Genomic DNA, 24,034 nt, shown 5'->3' on the forward strand with positions numbered 1-24,034 from the left:
TCATCCTGATTACCTATGTATATTTAATCTTGTGTTAGTTTTAGACTACTAGTCTTTGGCGTCTTTTTGAACGGCATTCTGTGGTCAAGTTATGAAATGTGGCAATTTAATTAAAGCTTTAGATTTGCCTATCATACATACACATTATATTAATTGCATTTCAGATATCCTGCAATTGAAAGGTTAGTAATGTTCTGCAGACAGAATCTCAGAACAGCTGAAGGCTCCATTCAGTTAAAATAGTTACCCTCCAATTACTTTGCTGTTAGGTGCATTTCCTCTGCCTACCATTACCATGAATAACACATCATATTACCAAATTAGCTTCCAGGAAGAAATATCCTTGGTCATTCTGAGAATGCACTTGCTGTACTCTTATGTCGAGAAACAGTGTTCTCTGTATCAGTCTAAATATCCCCACACTCATCCTACAGCTTCACTATTCCCAGTTTCACTCCCTCATCACCACCCCCACTCCCTCTTGCAAAACAGCACTTTAAAGTTAACATGAAACAGGGGAATGGAGCAAAAAGAAATCAGCGCCTATTGAAAGAAGTATGACAGACTTGCTCAGAAATTCTTTCAGTGACACAGGCACAAATTACAGAGACATAATAGATTAAAGAGTATGCTTTCTTGAAAGACAACTCTATACTAGCAATATACCATATTGACTATTTAGAGTTAATATCTGTCCCTTTATCTAACTTCAGTCTCAGCTTGAGTACAGCTGTCCTTCTTCAGCTACTCACTACTCTTCACAATTGTGTATGTGAATGTTTCAGAATCAAACGAGTGTAGTAGGCTTCAATCATAAAATAGTCTTCTAATTACTGAGAGCTGATAAGATCAATCAATCAACTGCAAGGTAAATCAAGAAATGCATGGGACAATAAAAAGTGAAAAATATCACAAACCCAATGAAGGTGTCAGACTCCAAAGCTAAATAGGTTAAGCAAGCTAGATTTCAGTATTCAGAAGAATTGGATGGAAGGCTGGCAGATGAAATGTAATGCAGAGAAATTTAAAATGTTTCATGAGAACATAACAAGGTAAGGAATATGAGCAGAAGTAGACCATTTGGCCCATCAAGTCTGCCCCGCCATTCAATAAAACCAGGCTGATCTTTTTTGTGGACTCAGCTCCACTTACCCACCTGCTTACTGTAACCCCTAATTCCTTAATTGTTCAAAGACCTACCTTTGCTTTAAAAATATTCAACAAAATAGCCTCAACTGCTTCACTGTGCAGGCCAATTCCACAGATTCACAACCCTTTGGGTGAAGAGGTTCCTCCTCAATTCAGTTGTAAATCTACTCCCACTTATTTAGAAGCTACACCCCCTAGTTCTAGTTTCATCTGCCAGTGGAAACAATGTTCCTACTTCTATCTTACCTATTCCCTTCATTTTTTTAATATGTTTCTATAAGATGCACCCCCCCCCATTCTTCTAAATTCCAAAGAGTACAGTCCCAATCTACTTAATCTCTCCTCATAAGCCAAGCTTCTCCTGAATCAACCTAGTGAACCTCTTCTCTACCCTCTCCAGTGCCAGTACATCCTTTCCCAAGTAAGGAGACTAAAACTGTACACAGTACTCCAGATGTGGCCTCACCAGCACCCTATACAGCTGCAGCATAACCTCCCTGTTTTAAACTCCATCCCTCTCGCAATGAAGGACAATATTCTATTTCCCTTCTTAATTACCTGCTGCACCTTTCATGTGGGGGCTTAATTAAAATAACTAGGAAGGGGTTAAAATTTAAATAGAAAAAAATAATTATATGGAAAATATTGCACATATCACATATGGGTCAGGTGAAAGTGCCTTCAATGCAGAATCAGAAAGTTTCTAAAGATGTGAGCCCATTGTCTAAGATGAGATCCTTGTAAACGACTTATGGAATGTCAAACTATTATGTTGTTAATTTGCTGATGAGGTATTAAATAAAGACTCCATTTGCCCCCTTAAGTGGATCGACAAGATCCAAAATACTATTCAAAGAGCAAAACAATATTTAATCCTAAACCACTATCTCAGAGAACTTGCTTGGTCTTTGTTGTATTGTTACAAATGGAGACTTCTTGTAAGACACTTGACTTCCGCATTTCCCACATTACAATATGTATATATTTGGCTGTGAAATAGCTACTTATTTGGCTTTAGGGCATCTGGAGGTTGAGAAAGGTGCAATTTTTATGCAAGTCTTTTTCCTTTCAATAACCTGAAGTAGTGTGCCAACTATTAATGAGTAAAGCAAGCCAGACATTAAAACCTAAATATTGAACTAAAGCTGTGAGATCATCCAGTTACTTTACAAATCATTGGAATGGTTGCATGTAAAATACCACATGCACTGCTGATTGCTCCAGGACAAAAAGGATATTGCTGCTATTCAATGCATACAGAACATGGCAACTAAGAGTATTGGGGGGTGAGAAGGATTAATCATGAGGAATGAGTATGTCATTTGAACATAGATTCTCTCAACCTGCTCTGTTCCAGTGAAGATATATTATTCAGCATTCTGAAAGGGAATAGTTAATGAAGACCATGACAAGCCACTTCACTCTATGCAAAAAAATCAGAGTGCACAGTCTGTATGAAAGATAAAATGAAATCTGTGGAAGCAATGGTATGAGCAAGTCTTCAGTCCTCTTGTAGTGCAGTGGTAGGCCCAAATTCAAGTCCATCTTTCTCCAGAGGTGTGTAATAGCATCTCTGAACAAGTTGATGAGAGAAATAGGCTAACATTTTTTAAAAATATCAACCTTTGCAACAGGCTGTTGAGAGAGGAGCTAGAAGCAGTAATTATTCAAATATATTGGGAATGTTTTAAAAAAAGGTCGTTGCAATACAGTACGAGTATTTCAAGAGAGGACACAGAGCATGTGTAGATAACCTGGAAAGAAGAAGTGACTTTGAACCTCTGGTCCACTGCAATTTATTCACGCTACATTTGTCTCTCATATAGACTAATTAACAGACCTAGATTGCAAATGATTATTCAACAGCTCTAATGTCATTGTATAATACAGCTGCTAGAATGGTAGAAGACAAACTGGAAGGACAATCCATCAATTTCTTTGCAAAAACATTTTTTCCTCAAATTGATTTTCAGGGTTCAAACACAGGCTACACAAGAACATACAATATATCCCAACTAGAAGAAACTGTTATATTAAACCATGTTTTTACATGAATGTTTAAATTAATTCATATCTCAGTAACTTACAATGACAATATGAAAGTGATTCTCCCCAGTTCCATTGATTTGCAATTTCAATTTGAGCAGATATTATTTTTCAAATTAAGATTTCAGGGAGAAACAGTTATATAATGCTCCAAGTCATTGCGTCATAGAGATGTACAGCACAGAAACAGACCCTTCGGTCCAATTCATCCATGCCAACCAGAAATCCTAACTTAATCCAGTCCCATTTGCCAGCACTTGGCCCATATCCCTCTAAACCCTTCCTATTCATATACCCATCCATATGCCTTAGTCAACTTTACTTCTCACATAGCCTTCATTTTCTACAGTGCAATATAAGCAAACTCATGAGCCCATTGCACTAATGATCAAAACAGAAAATGCTAATTCTTTAAACATCATTTGTCACAAGGCAAAATCATGATCTGAGCAATAGTCAGCCAATGCCTTAAAAGGCATAGCATAACTAAGTGAAGGGAATCCTCAGTACAGTGCATGCTTTCACCATACTGAGTTATCACAACGTTAATTCAATTAGTTTTTCTTTGACAATTTTCCCAGCCTGACTGGTTTTTAATTATAAAATTGAAAAAAGAAATATCTTTAGAGAGATCTAATCTCATCAAGGTAACCGATCTAATCTCATCAGTCAACCCACATCTAAAAACCCATGCTGCAAATTCTACACACATTTTGAAAGTTAAGATAAATGCCACAACATTCCAAATTAACAGTATTTTAAAATAAATTTGTTTGAAATATGCTGTTTACAAACTAATAAACAGGGTGCAAAAATATTATCACTGCCCACCTTCAGTGGTGTTGGTAACTAAATAAGGTACAGACCCTGGAGAGTAGTTTGACCCAGCTGCTTCCATGTTCACAGAATAGATCACCCATGGCACAGGGCAGAAAAATGATCAATTGGGAGCTTTATGACTCTGTATCTTTCATACCATCTGATTTCTCATAGGCAACGGAAGACAATATGTGAAATATGCAAATCAACTTTCCCCACATATTGTTAATGTCATACATCAAGTCTTCTTGCTAGGAAAGGTGCTTCCGTCAATTATCCTTTAAACAGCCCAGTAACAGTAGATTAATACAAGTTATCAATAACAAATTTCTCCCAATAATGTGGACTATGACCAGACCGAGAATATGGTGCTGGAAAAGCACAACAGATCAGGCAGCATCTGCGGAGCAGGAGAATTGACATTTCGGGCATAAGCCCGTCATCAGGAATCCAGGACCACCTAGGACCAGATCACGATGTAACTCTGGATCCATTATTTTTCGATAGTATCATATATTAATTATCATGGAATATACAACAAAAATGGCATGACGTAAATGCAAACTCAGTGTTCTAAATTCATTAATTCCAAAGAAGTGAGGATATGTTTATACCCTTTATTCATCAGTGACTCCGGTTGGTTAAGTATAAATTAAACTCCAACATGATTTTTTGTGCTCAAATAGCTCTTAGAATTTTGAACTATCAAAGGTTGATTATGCATGATGTCTAAAAGAGGTTGGCAGGGGGGTAAGAGAAAGGGTTTTCTTTTAATTGCACTAAGGTAGAGAGGATACACTAGCCTAGTTCAATTGGCTAAATTGGTCAGTGAAAATAGTGCCAGTTAGATTAATCAGGTTTTTCTTGCAATTCTACTGGCTTTAGAACGAGCATTAAAAGATCAACTGCTGATAATTGCAGTAATATAGCTTATACTCATCTCCATAACTGAGTAGTTAATGAAGATCACCACCAATTGTAAAACTAAAGCTAGAACTTATTACAAAATTATTAAGGTGGAGAGGGTTCAGAATAGATTTACCAAGATGTTGCCAGGTATGGAATGTTTGAGTTATAAAGAAAGACTGAGCAGACTAGAGCTTTTTTTTTTCACTGGAGTGTAGGAGGTTGAGAGGCGACCTGATAGAAGTTTATAAAATAATGAGGGATATAGATAAAGTTAATTTTAGTTGCCTTTTCCCTGGGATGGGGGAGTTCAAGACTTGGGGACACAATTTAAGGTGACTGGAGAGAGATTTAAAAAGATATGGTGGACTAAGTTCTTTACACAGTGGGTGGTTCTCATGCAAAATTAACTTTCGGAGGAAGTGGTGGATGTAGGTACAATTAGAATGTTTAAAATATATTTGGATAAGTGCATGAATAGGAAAGGTTTGGAGGAATATGGGCCAAGAGCAGGCAGGTGGGACTAGTTTAGTTTGGGATTATGTTCGGCATGGACTGGTTGGGCCGAAGGGTCTGTTTCTCTGATATATGACTCGAGAACATTAAGGAGCGCGTGGGGAAAGGGAGAACACTAAAATTACAATTTATTGGACTTCTTCATACCTAGAACTGAAGATCAGAATAATGTATTATCCAACCCATTATTTTACATTACAGCATGCACCACAGCCTACAAGTCAGGTTGTGCTAAAATTAGCCTTTATTGTCATGTGATCCAGTATTAGTTTTATGCATTCAACAAAATTTCAGACCTATGAAATGTTCAAAAATTGGAGATGTAGAAGGAGAACGAGAACAATCATTTCATCATTCAACTTTGGATGTTAGAGACTAATAAAAGCAAGGATGCAAAACAATATATTCTGTTATATTTGGATGGTGAAGATCAATTTGGATGGGGAATGGTGAGAGGAGTTTACAAAACTATTTGGACAGGATTTGGCTTTTAACAAGAATACAACTCAAGTGCCAAACCATGTTACATTTCTCTTGGAATATCACTAAACTCAGCTGTATGCAGTCTTTTGCATCAGTAGGCAGCACATTACCTCTGAGTCAGAAGCTCCGAGTTCAAATCCCCCTCAATAACTTGTTGGCCACAGGAGTATTTGTTTCTCTGGTTCAATCAGGTTGATAAACAGCCTGCTAATCCTTCCAACATTTCCACTACTCCTGAAGACTGTGATTCATATAAATGCCACCTGTAAGTGGCACAAAGAGTGTGCATGCATAATGTGAATGCCAACATCATTGATAAGTGAGGGAAAACAACAGTCAGTCTCAAAAATGGCCCTGCAGGAAGAGAAGTTCTTCAGGTATTTGGATGTTTTTTAATCTTAAAAAAACACACAAAATGCACAAACAACAGCTGGCTCCCTATCTCTCCCGCTCCTGTGCGACCTCACCCGCCTTCACTCCTGCTGCAGACATGCATCCCTGCTCCGACTGGGGCCCCAGCCTCCATCTCACCTGCGTGGTTTCCTGGTCAGTGATGTGTGTGCTGGTAATAGAATCACAGAATTCCTACAGAGGTCATTCAGTTCAGTATCTGCACAGACCCTCTGAAGAACATCCAACCCAGATCCGGCCCTCAACCCTATCACCGCAACCGCACATTTTACCACAGCTAATCCACCTAGCCTGCACATCTCTGGGTGTGACAGACAATTTAGTAAGACCAAATTCACTTAACCTGCACATCTTTGGACTGAGGGAGCCAATGGAGCACCCAGTGTAAATCCATGCTGACTCAGGGAGATCATGCAAGCTCTACACAGACAGTCACCTAAAGTTAGAATTGAATCTGGGTCTCTGGCACTGTGAGGTACCAGTGCTAACCACTGAGCCACCCATGGAACACAGTGTCATCACACATACATGCGCAGATGCTTGCTGTCGCCTGTTCTCTCACAGGCTGCATCTACACATTTGAGTATAGGGAAAGGCTGAATAGGCTCGGGCTATTTTCCCTGGAGCATCGGAGACTGAGGGGTGACCTTATAGAGGTTTATAAAATCATGATGGGCATGGATACGGTAAATAGATAAGATCTTTTCCCTGAGTTGGGGGAGTCCAGAACTAGAAGGCATTGGTTTAGGGTGAGAGGGAAAAGATATAAAAGGAACCTAAGAACAACTTTCTCATGCAGAGGGTGGTGCGTGTATGAAATGAGCTGCCGGAGGAAGTGGTGGAGGCTGGTACAATTACAACATTTAGAAGGCTTCTGAATAGATTTGGAGGGATATGGGCCAAGTGGTGGCAAATGGGACTAGATTAATTTAGGATATCTGGTCGGCATAGACAGGTTGGATCGAAGGGTCTACTTCCGTGCTGTACATCTCCACAACTCTATGTATAGTGGCTATTTAGCATTATGGATAATTACTCCAAATCCCTGAAGCAAAAAAAAGGTATGTGAAAATTCAAAATAAACCAACAGAACTCAAACAGATGCAAAAGATTCCAAAGCACTATGGGAAGAAAGGGGATTTTTTTCTGGTGTTGTGTCAACATTTTTGCTTTAACCAGCTCCAAAAACAAATTACCCAGACATACTATCAGCTGTTTGTTTGTTGCCTGTGAGCCTGTATGGAAATTGGACACTTCTTCTGCTACATAACAATTACTATTTAATGGCTTTAAAATATTTCTAACATTCTGAAGGTGTGACCAAGTCCTGTGCAAATGCAATCTTTATTTTGGATTAAATACAAACATTCAGAAAAATTTAAATGAAATTGACTTAATATATGCACTACCAAAAAATACTGGGTCTAATGTTAAATCTTACACAAAAATTCTTTAAAGTTAAACTTCTACAATCATCATCAGCATCATAACATCATTTATAATTCTGCTTTTCAGTAGTAAAAAATGTTCTCCAATGTTTTTCTTTTCCTTATTGTAAATTTCAATAAGCAACAATTTATTTTTAAACTACACCTCATGTCAACTGTGTAAGTCAGCAATTTACATAATGAAACTTGTATAAAATACTTAATTTTTTGAATAAGTAGATCAAGGAGCCCTGGATGTATCCTCAAGTTGTGTGGGTTTGAGGGTATGCCCTTAGGCTGTTACAATACAGTTATAATACCAGCATCCACCTGACAATGTTGAAGTTGCCCACATATAACGTGTCTGTAAAAAGCAGAACAAATCCAACCCAGCCAATTACTGCCCAATCAGTCTGCCGTGGATCATCACCAAAATGATGGAAGGATCACTGACAGAGCTAATAAATGGCATTTGCAAAGAAATAACCTACCCATTGATGCTCAGTTTGGTTTCCTTCAGCCCCTGATCACAGGCCGGTCACTGATGATTGCACAAAGTTTAGCACTTCTCAGATACTGAAGTAGTATATTTGGATATGCACAGAACTGGGAACTTTATATTTTTGGTGTATAATTTTGTAGAGTACTAAGTATGAACAAGAGATTCTAAGTTATCACTAGCATTGAAACAATTTTTTGTTTGCATTACAGCAATAAAAAATCATATGTGGACAAAAGTATCAAATAATAAGGATGGTGCAATTCATTACAGGCTAGCACACAGTGAGAAACAGGATGCAATTCACAGACAGTTGAAGGAAATACAAAAGAAAACAATGGGTCAAATCTCCCAGTCTCCAGATCACTAAAGACTGGATGTGTGACGGAAAATGTAAATCAAAACCCTGTTGAAGACCTGACTTGAGGCCAAAGTGCTTAAATATCGCAACTCAGTGAAAATCCAGACCAAAAAATAATACAAGATCAGCAAAGTTATGAGCAAGTCATGACCAAAATACTGTCAAAGTTTAATATGACAACTAGGAGAAAGTGAGGACTGCAGATGCTGGAGACCAGAGCTGAAAAATGTGGTGCTGGAAAAACACAGCTGACCAGGCAGCATCCGAGGAGCAGGAGAATCGACGTTTCGAGCATAAGCCCTTCATTCCTGAAGAAGGGCTTATGTCCGAAATGTCGATTCTGCTGCTCCTCGGAACCTTTAATATGACAACACCAACTACCAAAACAAGAGCCACTTCAAGGTTAAATGAAGTGTCAAAGATATTGATGTTGGGCCAAAATATGGCAAAATTTATTAAGGTAAGTGGGGAGTACCAAGCTAACTGGGCAGAAGAATTATCAAACACGACAACTATTTATCATACTGAATCATCAAATAGGAGGTGTAAAAGGAAAAAAGGAGGACAGTACCACACTTGTGTAACATGATGATGCCCAAATTTTAAAATGACATTTAATTACCAGGTCATGCTAAAAGATAAGCAATTGATCTAAAGTTAAAAATAATACAATGATTTGAAATCACAAGGATAAAGTCAGCTTAAAACAATGTATTAAACCACAAACTGCATTTCTTGATATTGCTCTGATTTTGGTCGGCATGGTGGCACAGTGGTTAGCACTGCTGCCTCACAGCGCCAGAGACCCAGGTACAATTCCCGCCTCAGGCAACTGTCTGTGTGGAGTTTGCACGTACTCCCCGTGTCTGCATGGGTTTCCTCCAGGTGCTCCGGTTTCCTCCCACAGTCCAAAAGTGTGCAGGTTAGGTGAATTGGCCATGCTAAATTGCCCGTAGTGTTAGGTGAAGGGGTAAATGTAGGGTAATGGGTCTGGGTAGGTTGCTCTTCGGAGGGTCGGTGTGGACTTGTTGGGCTGAAGGGCCTATTTCCACACTGTAGGGAATCTAATCTAATCTAAAAACTTCTGTTCCACTGTGTAAACGCAGACAAAATTTGCTGTTGAGAAAAGCAATGTCCGACATTTGTTATCTCCTGCATCAAGACCATTTTTACTGGAATGGTTCCAGCACCAGCTCTTGTACAAACATACATTCCTAGGCTTTCAAATGAAAACTTTTAGTAAGTTTAGCCAAGTCAGCAGGAAGATGGAATTTATAACAATGCTAGGTGGCAGTTAAGTCATTCTGAAAGAGTAAAAGATGCTTAACCACACGTTCTGCTTATAATTTATATGCTAAAGTGAAGGAATAAGCTCTGAACAAAGAAAAATAGTCAAGAATCTTTGACCCATTTTTGCAAGTTCAACAGTAAAATTGTAACAATCAGTCTTCTCACAATTCTTCAAGAAATTTTTTTTCTATGTATTTCTCTACGCGATACATCTTTCCTATGTAAGAGAAAAACTGTAGAATCTCCCAGACCTTCAAACATTCCACTCCGTGGAGCTCATTTATAGCACAAAGGAAAATTATAGGCCCTCAATCCTCCAAAACTAATTGAGCAATCAATTAGGTTTTGTCCTGGTACAGCTACAACACTGGCATCTACTAATAATGTAGAAAACTGCCCAGCTATGTCCTGCAGACAAAATGCAGGATAATTCCAACCTGGCCAATTATCAGCCCATCAGTCTACTCTTCATCATCAGTAAAGTAATGGAAGGTATTATCACTATTAGAGCAGCCTTTGCTTAGCAATAATCTGCTCACTGATACAGAGTTTAGGTTTCACAAGTGTCACGCAGCTCCTGATACCCATTAGTTCAAACATGAAACAAAGAGCTGAATTCTAGAGGTGAGGTGAGAATGACTGCCCTTGACATCAAAGCTGCATTTGATCAAGTGTTGCATCAAGGAGCTCTGGCAAACTCAAGTCAAAGGCTTTAAAGCGAAAACTCTCTGCTTGTTGGAATCATACCTAGCACACAGGAAAATGATTGTTAGAGGTCAGTCATCTCAGCTCTAGGACATCTCTGCAGGAACAAAGTTAGAACTCTACCTGCAGAGATGTCCTCGAGTTGAGATGATTGACCTCCAAAAACCATCTTCCTCTGAGCTAAGTATGATTCAGTTGTGTCTTTCATCCACTATTCTTCAGCTTCAATGACCTGCCCTCCATTGTAAGGTCAGAAGTGAGGATGTTTGCTGGTTACTGCAAAAATCATCAGTGCCTTTCGTGACTCCTCAGATACAGAAACAGTCCATATCCAAATGCAACAAGACCTCAACAAGATCAAGGCTTGGACTGAAAGTTCCAAGTCATGATCATCCGGGCCGAATCCTGGAGTGGGCAGCAGAGCCAGCACAGGCCAAGTCCTGGAGCAGGAAGCAGAGGCAATGTGGGTTGAGTCCTGCAGCGGGGGGCAGAGACAGCATGGCCGAGTCCAAGAGCGGGGAGCAGCACCACGTAGGCCAAGTTCTGTGCAGGGAGCAGAGCCAGTGTGGGTTGAGTCCTGGAGCGGGGAGCAGAGCCAGTGTGGTCTGGCTGGGGGATCAAGTCCTGGAGGTGAGTTCAGGACAGAGGGGAGGTCTCGTGTTCTGAAACCCAGGTGGCATGGACTCAGTAGAAAAGGACCATAACTTGAGTACTTTAAAAGACACTTTTTATTCACATTCTGGACTTTTAAACTCTGTTTTCCCTTGCCAGTCTATTTTTAATCTACAATTTCAATTCTGTGACAACACTTAAAAGTTTTTGTACAGAGGGATCCTGTACCTAAGGTGACATTGAGTGGTGACAATACAAATTTTTCACTGCAATCATTTGAGTGCATGTGTCAAAAAAGTGTATTCTGTTCTATTCTGAAACTCGACTCCATCCAAGACAAAGCAGCTTACTTGAATTGGCACCACATCCACATCATTTATTCCCTCCACCAACCTTCAGTAGCAGCAGTGCCCATCATCTACAGGATGCACAATAGAAACTCACTTTAGAAAGGCTCCTTCAAAACCACAGCTACTAGCATCTGGATGGACAAGGGCAGCAGATATATGGGAACCTGTAAGCTCCCCTCCAAGCCACTCACCACCCTAATTTGGAAATATATCACCATTTTTTTCAAAACTGGCCCTGGAATTCCCTTCTTAACAGCATTGTAGGTCTTCCTACAGCAAACGAACGATTCAAGAAGCAGCTCACCACCATCTTTTCAAGGGCAACTACGGTTGGGCAATAAATGCTGGCTCAAACAGCACTGCCGACAACCTACAATTAAGAATAAAAAGATTGCTCTCTACTATAGTTCCATTTACTTTTCTTTTAAGTTCCATTTATTGCTTTAGTCCACATGTATTAAAACATTTACATAAAAAAGCAATTTATGTATTTCACTCTTGAAAAGCACAACTGATCCAGCATCAACTAGCTATTGTGCCAAAAACTAAGTTCTAGGTTCTCTGTGAAAAATTGCTTTCCAAGTTCACTACAAAATTACCTGGCTCTAATTTTTGTGGATTCATTAGTGTGGATTCCCCAAATAGGAAATAGTTTCTCACTATCCACCATATCATTTTCTTTTATTATTCACTGATGGGACGTGAGTGCCACTGGCTGAGATAGTATTAATGGCCCATCCCTACTTACTCCTGAAAAGGCGAGCAGCCCCCACTGCAGCCCACATGCAAAGTATTTTCCTTCCTTCCCTGTTGAGGTATCATATTCTCTCCAATTCACACATTTATATAGTTTCTGTGATTATAGTAAAGCATTCAAGAACATGATCTGATCAAATTTACTTAGAGCCGCAAAAACCAAAAGCTTTCTCAAAGGAGAGGTTTTCAGGACAGTCTTCAAGGAGGACAGCATGGAGGATGGGCTTAGGTAATTAAAGGACAACCATCAATTGTGGAATAATAAAAATTGGAGGTGCATAGGATGTCTGCATTGGAGAAATACAGAAGGTTCGAAGTTTGGAGGACGTTACAGAAACAGGGAAGGCCAATGTCATGGAGTGATTTGAAGTCAAGGATATGAACATTTTAGATAAAAGCATATTGCTGGACTAAAAGTGAGAGTCTGAGAGTAGCGAAAGCACGGATGAAGCATGAATTGATGGAAGCAAGACTAAAGGACACAGATTTAATGGCAACAGACATGGGGGCAAATGTTTTAATGCAGTGAGTGGTAATCACCTGGAATTCACTGTTACTGAGGAAACCGAGAAATTCAATGATTTCACAGGAGACTTGGTTAGGTGCTTAACGAAGATAAACTTGCAGAATATTTGGTCATGGAGCAGGGAAATATGACTGACTGACCAACCTTCAGTAGCAAATAGATGGAGACAAAGATGGGTGACAATATCACAGAGGGTGAATTTGGCAATATAGGTGATAGTGAGGATATATGTAAGCAGCTCAACTCTAGAAAGACAATATAGTTGCAAAATACTGTACCAGGTTCAGCTCCAGCTAGTAATCAGGAAAAGGAACAGAATCTGTGGCTAGGCAAGTTAGTGTGTAGCAGTAACTACAATTGACAGAAGAGGTGGGCTACCAATGGTGGACCACTTACAGAGAGTAAAAGATGGGGGTTGGCCAGGAAAATATAAACAATATTGTTGGTTATTCCAAAGGTATGACAGTTTCAACAGGTCGAGTTGAGACAAGGGCAGAGATGGTTGGAGATTGGCCATATCTGACACTTGTCCTAATACTTCAGAAGGCTTGATGCAAAGTTTTGATTAATAATACTCCTATAACACACCTTGCCATGCTTCGATAGAATCATAGAATCATTGAAACCCTACAGCATTGAAGCAAGCCATTCGGTCCATCAAGATCATGCTGACCCCCCAAAGAGCATCCCTCGCAGACCCTACCCCTGTAACTGTGTATTTCCCATGGCCAATCCTAGCTTGCACATCTTTGGATTGTGGGAGGAAACCCAGAGGGAACTCACGCAATACAGGGAGAATGTGCAAACTCCTGACAGACAATCACCCGAGAGTGGAATAGAACCTGGCACTATGAGGCAGCAGTGCTAACCACTGAGCCACCATACACAGCCCTTGTAATATTGTAATAGCTCTATAAACACATATCGATCAGGATTCACTGGTAGGTCGAGGCACAGCACACCTTAAAAGGAATATGGATTTTCTTGCATTACAAGTGTGTAGAGGTTTTCATTAGTGCAATCACTGCAATACCTGTGTCTTTTATTCTTTCTCTGTTGAGGGCCTTTCAAAAGGATTTCATTGTGCTCTGGTATCTGATCAATCTCAGACTTGTCACAAGCTCTGAAAAATTAGGATATGTGCACTGCTTACAAATAGTCCACAGCTAAGATTCTGTCGTAACTCTCCTCTTGGCTGTACTATCTTATTTAATTTTAATGTATTAGTTTTGAATAAATCGTGATCTGTTTACTCCCTGTCTTTTGAAGCTTCCATTCTTAGATTTTCTCTATTTCAGATGTCTCTACCTCAACATGACTGGCCTGTGGATAACAGCCTTCTGTGCAGTATTACTGGGCTCACTATATATTCTATTTATCACCAATGTGATCCCGTGACTCAAAAGAAAATCAGAGCACAAGAGCAGGTAAGCTGTCAGTAGTGACGTCATCAAGTATCCTTAAAGCTCAGGAGTTCAAGTGACCCACTGGAGTCATGCCACATCTCTGTAGAGCAATTCAATCAGTCATATTTCCCTGCTCCATGACCAAACATTCTGCAAGTTTATCTCTGTTAAGCACCCAACCAAGTCTCCTGTGAAATCATTGAATTTCTCGGTTTCCTCAGTAACAGTGACCTCCAGGTGATTAGCACTCACTGCATTAAAACGTTTGCCCCCATGTTTGTTGCCATTAAATCTGTGTCCTTTAGTCTTGCTACCATCAATTCATGGCAACAATTTTCCTGTGTCCAACTCATTAAACATTCATATTTACCTCTAACTGATCTCCATTCATTCTCCAACTTTACTCCAAACAAAACAATCCCCCTCCTCCAATTTAACCCTGTAGCTAAATTCCCCCAACTCTGGGAGAATTCTGGTAGATCTCCTCTGCACTTCTCAAATACTTTAAAATCTTTCCTCAAGTATGGAGACCAGAATTGGACATATTCCTCCTCTACATGCAATCTGACCTGAACTATATTAAAATAATGCTTTATGTTTTTCAATTCAATTCCTCTGTGTATGAAGCTCATGCTTTAATTAATACTGTTTCAACATATCCTGCCACTAGTAAAAATGAATACACATAAACACCCCAGATCCTGCTATATCCTCGGTTAAAAATTGTACCACTAAGTATACATTTCCCCTCGACATCCTTTCTGACAAGACGCTTCACCTCACCCTTCTCGATAATTACGGACAAAAATAAAAGAACAGCAGGCAAACATGTTACAAATAACTCATCCCCTATCCCCAAAGACTATCCACCATCTACAAGACATGAGTCAACAGTGTGGTAGAATTCTCCACTCTTACCTGAATGAGTGCAGCTCCAACAACACTCAAGAAGCTTGACACTATCCAAAACAAACAGCCCTCTTGAATGTTTGTGGGTGTGGTGACAGTCACTTCCTCCACTACGGACACTCATGGCAGCAGTCTCTGGCATTCATCAACACTCCTCAGACAGTACGTTCCAAATCCATGGGTAATATAATAGGACAAATACAGCAGATACATGGAGACTCCACCTGCAAGTCTCTCTTCATCGCTGAAAACTCAACCTCTTGTGCCTCCCTCTAATGCAATGACATCCTTCCTATAGTTTAGTAATCAGAAAGACACACATTACTCCAGCTATGGCCCAACCAAAACTTTGTACAGCTCTAACGTGACCCCCTTACTCTTATAAACTTTGCCACAACTGAAACAGGAAAGCATCTCAACTGCCTTCTTAAACTGCTCTATTAACCTGTCTTGCCATCTTCAGGGATCTGTGGACAAGTACCCCAAGGTTTCTGCTCCTCTGAGCTTCCTAGTATCCTACCATTCAATGAGCACTCCCTTGCTTTATTTCTCCTTCCAAAGTGTATCACCTCACATCCATCCCTTATACCCTTACATAGGATTAAATTCCATCTGCCAACTGATCTGGCCATATGACCAATCTATTTATTTCCTTCTGTAACATTGCATCTTTTCTCCTCTTCACCAACCACCTGGCCAATTTTTGTGTTACCGTAGACTTACATAGCATCCCCACAATATTCTCATCTACGTTTTGAAGTTCCATTATTTGTAGTACCTAGTCTCGCTTATATTTCTATCAAACTCGGTTATAGTGCTAATACTTTAATTGTGCCTTCTTAGCTGTGACAGAAAATTCCACTCCCAACTTACTTGCTAATTCAATTAATCTCGCAAGTTCAATGAAGACATCTCTTCCACCTGTAGATAGTTTTTAGCAACTTCTAGTGCCATCTTATTTTTTAAAGCAAAAAAAACTGGCTGCTGTCTTTTTATACTTTATTACATTCACTAACTCCAAATCCAATCTTACATTGTCCTTGTTCCAAAAGAACCCCAACAAGCCCCAAAACTTTGTCACAAAAAAATGGAGTACTGTGCTAGAAATCAAGCCCCACCATTCCAGCAGTGTCAGATATGTGAAGATTTGATGAAACTATCAATATTCCACACTTGCCTCTGATTTACAGTTCTTTGGGATAAAAACAAGAGATACCTGGCTCCTGCAATAACAATAAAAAATTAACTATATATTATAACATTCTTAACTTTAACAAGAACAGGAAAGCAACACAATTTCTAATTTATCTATCTTCAACATTATCCCTTTTAAAACTCTCCAACACACAGGCACACAAAGAAATCAAACAAACTGAATGCATATTATGAATGGAGGGAAAAACTAAACAGAAGGCCACAGTTCTGTATTATCAGTCAACTGGATGAGTTGATTTCACAATCTTTTAATTCTTCAATAATACTTCGATGTTATCTGCAACTGATGATCAGGCTGTAGTTTCTTGGTTGGGCGTAGGGTCTTTCGGATTGTCTTTAGGTTTAGAATTATTTTTCAGCATCTCTGAATGTAATTTTCTGCTTTTTCAATAGACAGAGAGAACAGCTGAAACTTTATTGCTGGAACAGCACAGCAGGTCAGGCAGCATCTAGGGAACAGAAGATTCGACGTTTCGGGCACATGGGAGGGGGAAATATCATTGCAGTTCACTTCTGGGAGACTGCTTGCTTCTCTCCGTTTCACTCCCTGCAGAAACTAAGCTCCAACACGACCAGAGGCTTGTTGCTATATTGTACTGAAATTTCCTGAACCAGATCCTGCCAATTTTGTTTGGATTTTTTGTCCCCAAATAGGAATATTGTCACATCAGTTAGTTTCTCTTGACATTTTAAAGTTGTAAATAACTCCTTATATACATTCTGCCCATTTAAAGCAGAGTCTGTGTCTTGTTGTGGTTCTGTTCGCCGAGCTGGGAATTTGTGTTGCAGACGTTTCGTCCCCTGTCTCGGTGACATCCTCAGTGCTTGGGAGCCTCCTGTGAAGCGCTTCTGTGATGTTTCTTCCGGCATTTATAGTGGTTTGAATCTGCCGCTTCCGGTTGTCAGTTCCAGCTGTCCGTTGCAGTGGTCGGTATATTGGGTCCAGGTCAATGTGCTTATTGATTGAATCTGTGGATGAGTGCCATGCCTCTAGGAATTCCTGACTGTTCTCTGTTTGGCTTGTCCTATAATAGTAGTGTTGTCCCAGTTGAATTCATGTTGCTTGTCATCTGCATGTGTGGCTACTAAAGATAGCTGGTTGTGTCGTTTCGTGGCTAGTTGGTGTTCATGGATGCGGATCGTTAGCTGTCTTCCTGTTTGTCCTATGTAGTGTTTTGTGCAGTCCTTGCATGGGATTTTGTACACTATATCGGTTTTGCTCATGTTGGGTATCGTGTCCTTCGTTCTGGTGAGTTGTTGTCTGAGAGTGGCTGTTGGTTTGTGTGCTGTTATGAGTCCTAGTGGTCACAGTAGTCTGGCTGTCAGTTCGGAAATGCTCTTCATGTATGGTAATGTGGCTAGTCCTTTGGGTTGCGGCATGTCCTCGTTCCGTTGTCTTTCCCTTAGGCATCTGTTGATGAAATTGCGGGGGTATCCGCTTTTGGCGAATACATTGTATATGGTGTCTTGATGCAACTTCTTTTGTGTGCGTTGGGGTGGTTGCTTTCGTAGTTCAGGACTTGGTCTGTGTGTGTGGCTTTCCTGTATACCTTTGTGGTGAATTCTCCGTTAGATATTCTCCATACCATCACATCTAGGAATGGGAGTTGGTTGTCCTTTTCTTCCTCTCTAGTGAATCGGATTCCTATAAGTATGGTGTTGAATATCTGGTGTGTGTTCTCTATTGCTGTGTTTTTAATGATTATAAAGGTGTCATCCACATATCTGATCCAGAGTTTGGGTTGAATTTGTGGTAAGACTGTTTGTTCTAATCTTTGCATTACCGCTTCTGCTATGAGTCCAGAGATGGGTGAGCCCATGGGTGTGCTGTTGATTTGTTCATATATTTAGTTGTTGAACGTGAAGTGTGTTGTGAGGCACAAGTCCAGTAGTTTGAGTATGCCGTCTTTGTTGATAGGTTCAACGGCCTGTTGTCTGTTCTGTATGTCCAGCAGGTTGGCTATTGTTTCTCTGGCTAGGGTTTTGTCGATAGAGGTGAACAGTGCCGTTACATCGAATGAGACCATGGTTCCTTCCTTGTCTATGTGTATATTTCTGATGATGTCCAAGAATTCCTGTGTTGATTGTATAGTGTCTGGATCCGCTGATCAGGTGTTTCAGTTTCTGCTCTGGTTCTTTAGCCAGTTTGTGTGATGGTGTCCCTGGTTGTGATCCTATGGGTCTGAGTAGGATGTCTGGTTTGTGCACTTTAGGTAGTCCATAGAATCTGGGGGTGTTGTTGCTTTCAGGTCTCATTCTTTGTAGGTCAAACCTGGTTATCTGTCCGTTTTTTCGTAGGTTCCTCAGTGTGTTGTTTATCCTCTTGGTGAGCTATGGGGTGGGGTCAAACTCCCTCTTTTGGTAGGTGTTGGTATCTGCAAGTAGTTGTTGCGCTTTTTGGATGTAGTCTGCTTTGTCCAGGATGACCGTCATCCGTCATACTACCAGCAGACAAAGGCAGAATGACGGTCCTGTGCCTCTAACATCATATCATCCTCTTTGTTCCTAATAAGCTCAAAGCCACACCTTACTACCCACTTACTATTTAAATGCCAATGGAAGGTCCTTGAATTATTTCTTATAACAGCAATTCTATTGTCATATTGTCTCTGCCACTCTCACTTTCCTCCTAAACGTATTGCATTTGACCTGATTCATGCTTGAAGAATTCACCTTCATACATCTTATACTTTTTTTTGTTTGAGGATCTTCCCTACTTCTCATGTCATCAAAACATATCCTGGCTTTGATTCCTCTACCTTTTGCCCTTGTTGGAATGTACTTTGTTCGATTGTATCTCACCTGTATGTCAAACATCTCTTCTATAAAAGCTAACCATTGGTCCATGACAGTTTTTCACGTCACAATATAATTCCCTGTAATCCTGGCTAGATTCCTTCTCATCCTATTGAAATTAGCCCTCTTCCAATTGCGTCAGGTCCAGTTATTCTCTATCTATCATTCTGTGTAGTTGGCAGAAGGGGGTTGAGGAAAAAATGAAGCTTTTTTGGTGAAAGGAAACAAACTGGCCAGTTGAGAATTTTAGTGGTTATCCCTCTTGTGCCTGTTCTGCCCTAGTTGCGTATCAATTGCATCCAGGGTTCTCAGCTGTACCTGCCATGAGGCACTATGTACATGGAAATCAGGGTCCAAAATCATCCACTACTCAGTGGAGAGTGTACCAAGCACACTCTTCCCATTTAACCCATGACTTCACTAGCCCTTTAAGATATTGCAGAAGGAAAAACATACTCATTATGGATCACTGTTAGCCTATTCCTGTTGTTATTATCCCAGATATGGTACTATAGGACAGATCACATCTCAGAAAGAAAGTTGGCTTGATAGAATTATTTTTTATTTCACTTGAAGTTGTGTCAAACACCAACAGTCAGATGTGGAGGTAGAGTTTCTTTAAAGACAGAAGAAAAGACCAAATTAAACAAATTTGAAAGTTCCTAAAGTACACAGTAAAATGAACTCCCATCTGACTTACTGACAATATCTATTGCAGAGATGTAAATCTGGATAAATTTGCCCAATATATCAAACCTTTGGGTTCAACTTAATTGATTCTCTCCAGTTCTGTCCTATGAACTGTGAAGTTTTCTTACAGGAATACTCACAAAACTCACAGTTTAAACTTTCTCAGTCTCTGCAGATTTACAACTAAACACATCTGGTCTAGCCGTTCCACAAACTGAACTTTAATACTGAGGAAACTGTCCTATGTTCCTTTCTCGGAGAGAATCCATACTTTTTTCATCTTCATTCTGTCTCTTCCAAACTACCTGAATGCAATTAGTCTCAGTTTTCAAAGCTAAAACCGAACTTTAATTATTCTAAGCGAAGGTGGTACTGCAGATGCTGTAGTTTAGGGTCAAGAGTGTGGTGCTGGAAAAGCACAGCAGGTAGGGCAGCATCGAAGAGCAGGAAAATCAATGTTTCGGGCAAAGGCCCTTCATCAGAATGATTCCTGATGAAGGGCTTTTGCCGAAACATTGATTTTCCTGCTCTTCAGATGCTGCCTGGCCTGCTGTGCTTTTCCAGCACCACACTCTTGACTTTAATTATTCTGAGCCAAAAGTAATCAATTGGCCTTCAATGTTTATTCTCCCTGGCATACAGTCATTAGAATCATAGAGATGTACAGCATGGAAACAGACCATTCAGTCCAACCCGTCCATGCCGACCAGATATCCCAACCCAATCTATTCCTCTTGCCAGCACCTGCCCATATCTCTACAAACCTTTCCTAGTCATATACCCATCCAAATGCCTCTTAAATGTTACAATTGTACTAGCTTCTAGCACTGCCTCTGGCAGCTCATTCCATACATGTACCACCCTGTGTGAAAAGGTTGCCCCTTAGGTCTCTTTTATATCTTTTCCCTCTCACCCTAAACCTATGCCCTCTAGCTCTGGACTCTCCCACCCAGGGAAAAGACTGTACCCTATCCATGCCCTTCATGATTTTGTAAACCTCTATACGGTCACCCCTCAGCCTCCGATGCTCCAGGGAAAACAGCCCCAGCCTATTCAACCTCTCTCTATAGCTCAAATCCTCCAATTCTGGCAACATCCTTGTAGATCTTTTCTGAACTCTTTCAAGTTTCACAACATCTTTCTGATAGGAAGGAGACTGGAATTGCATGCAATATTCCAAAAGTGGCCGAACCAGCATCCTATACAGCCGCAACATGACCTCCCAACTCCTGTACTCAATACTCTGGCCAATAAAGGAAAGCATACCAAACACCTTCTTCACTATCCTATCTACCTGCGACTCCACTTTCAAGGAGCAATGAACCTGTACTCCAAGGACACTTTGTTTAGCAACACTCCCTAGGGCTTTACCATTAAGTATATAAGTCCTGCTAAGATTTGCTTTCCCAAAATGCAGCACCTCGCATTTATCTGAATTAAACTCCATCAGCCACTCCTCAGCCCATTGGCCCATCTGATCAAGATCCCGTTGTAATCTGAGGTAATCTTCTTCACTGTCCACTACACCTCCAATTTTGGTGTCACTTGCAAACTTACTAACTATACCTCCTATGTTCAGATCCAAATCCTTTATAGAAAAAAACAAAAAGTAGTGGACCCAGCACCAACCCTTGTGGCACTCCAGTCTGAAAAATAACCCTCCACCACCACCCTCTGTCTTCTACCTTTGAGCCAGATCTGTATCCAAATTGCTAGTTCTCCCTGTATTCCATGAGATCTAACCTTGCTAACCAGTCTCCCATGGGGAACCTTGTCGAACGACTTACTGAAGTATGTATCATAACATGCCTGAATAGGCTGATTAAAGATAATTAAGGCAAGAGCAAGAGATACTAGTTTCAGTCTGACAAATATAATTTATTATCTAAAAGAAAGAACAAAGTTTAAAGAATGGAAAGGACTGGGCAAGACTTTGGCAAAGATTGGAAAATAATAATCATAAACTAACACTAGGAAGAATAAAAATAATTAATACTAGTGAGAATAAACATTGAAGGCCAATAGATTCCTTCTGGCTGAGAATAATTAAAGTTTTTGTTTTAGCTTTGAAAACTCAGAGACTGATTGCATTCAGGCGATTAAAAGCAACATACAGGTACACAATCCTTTATCCAAAATGGTTTTCGTGGAGTGTGGAGAGTCATTTTGGTGTGCAAACAGATAACCCAACTCTACACCCACTCGAACCACGTCACTCAGATGTGATGTGGCGACGTGGCCCAGTATTGGCAGGCATCAATTATGTCTCAGCACTTGTATTATTCACACGTACGTCTGCTGTTAGGTAATATTTGTTTCATTTGTTGGATAAAGGATTGTGTACCTCTACAAGATCTTGCTTCCATTAGATGAAGCAGATATATAGTGAGAACAGTTAACAAACATTTAGAATCACAGAACCTTACTATAGAGAAGAGGCCATTGGTCCATCAAGTTGCTATTACAAAAATCACTCTAAATCAACTTTATCTACTCTAGTCACACTTCGCAGCACTTGGCCCATATCCTTGAAGGTTATAATAATACAAGCATTCATCCAAGTACTTTTTTAAAGAAGTTGAGATTTTCCACCTCTGCTATCCTCCCAGGCAGGGCATTCCAGATGCCCAGATGCTCTGGGTAAAAATGTTCTTTCCACAAATCCCCACTAAACCTCCTCCCTTCCACCTTAAAATTATGCCCTCTTGTTATTGACCCTTCAACTAGAGGGAACAGCTGCTTTGTGTCCACTATGCCCCTCAATCTTACACATGTCAAGTAGATCCCATCACAGCCTTTTTATTCCAAAGAAAACAACCAGCCTCTCTTCATAGCCAACTTACACGAGCCCAGGAAACATCCTGGTGAATCTCCTTTTCACTCCCTCCAGCGTATTCATATCCTTTCTCTCGTGTGGTGACCAGAACTGCACACAGTATTGCAGCTGTGGCCTAACCAAAGTTCTGCAACATAACCTCTTTCCTCTTATTATCTTTGCCACAACTGATAAAGGCAACTGCCCCAAATGCCCTGTTCTACACTGAGTACCCCCTTGTCTTATTGCTTCTTACAAAGGGAATCACCTCACTTTTCTGTGTTAAATTCCATCTGCCACTGATCTGCAATTCTGACCAATCCATCTATGTCCTCTTTAATCCAAAACCTTCTTCCTTGCTATCAACTACCCAGCCAAAATTCATATCTTTCATAAACCTACTTTTCATAACCCCCACATTCTCATCTATATCATTTATACACACCATGAACAATGAGGAACCCAGCATTGATCCCTGTGGTATGCCACTGGACACCGGCCTCCAGTCACACAAACAGATTTTTACCACCACCCTCTGTCTCCTACCACTGAGCTAATTTTGGATCCAACTTGTCAGGAGTTGGATCCCATGTGTTTTTATCTTCTTTATCAGTTTCTCCCATTTGGGGCCTTGTGGAAGGCTTTGCTGAAATCCATATAAACCACATCAACTGTACTAACTTCATATACACATCTGGTCACCAACTCAAAAAATTCAAACTTTTTAGGCATGATCTCCAACTGACAAAGCCATGCTAACTATCTTTGGTTAAACCTTGTCTCTCTAAATGGAGATCAATTCTCTCTATTAAATTTTGGGTCAGGGCCCCTGAAATTTCCTCCTTTGCCTTCCACAGCAGATTGGGATACAACGCATCTGGACGTGGGTATTTATCTACATTTAAGCCCACAAAAACCTCCAATACCTCCTCACTCCAGAGGTCAAACTGATCAAGAACCTCATAGTTTCTCTTCCTGAATTCTGAACCTACAGATATTTTCTAATCCACCTATTCAGAGATGTCTTTCTACACATTTGGGGCAAGACAACCTAGAACCCAGGTTTTCTGGTTCAGGAGCAGGGAGACCACCATTGTACCTACATACAGTAGTCCCTCCGTACCCATGGGTGTTACGTTCCAGGACCTCCTGCAAAAGGCCAAAACCGTGGGTAGCAGTGAACCCATTCATTTAAATGGGAAACATATCTCCACAGCAGCCTTCAGGTCCCTGGTTCCCTTTTATATGTTTGGGCCGTGGGAAACCACAGGGAACTGAAACCACAGAAAATGATTCCATGGATACAGGGGTCACTCTGTACTCTTTTTCCAAAGTGAAGACACTTAA

General features: G+C 40.3%; 1 protein-coding gene across 6 annotated transcripts in view; it reads right to left on the reverse strand.

The window, feature by feature from the left end:
- cyribb (CYFIP related Rac1 interactor Bb) overlaps window positions 1-24,034 on the reverse strand; it is a 185,487-nt gene that overhangs the window by 60,794 nt on the left and 100,659 nt on the right. The window lies entirely within an intron of this gene.

The sequence above is a fragment of the Chiloscyllium plagiosum genome, unplaced genomic scaffold, assembly GCF_037043375.1.
Source record: "Chiloscyllium plagiosum isolate Xiang-an unplaced genomic scaffold, Cpla_swu_hap1 HiC_scaffold_4, whole genome shotgun sequence".
Classification (NCBI taxonomy): domain Eukaryota; kingdom Metazoa; phylum Chordata; class Chondrichthyes; order Orectolobiformes; family Hemiscylliidae; genus Chiloscyllium; species Chiloscyllium plagiosum.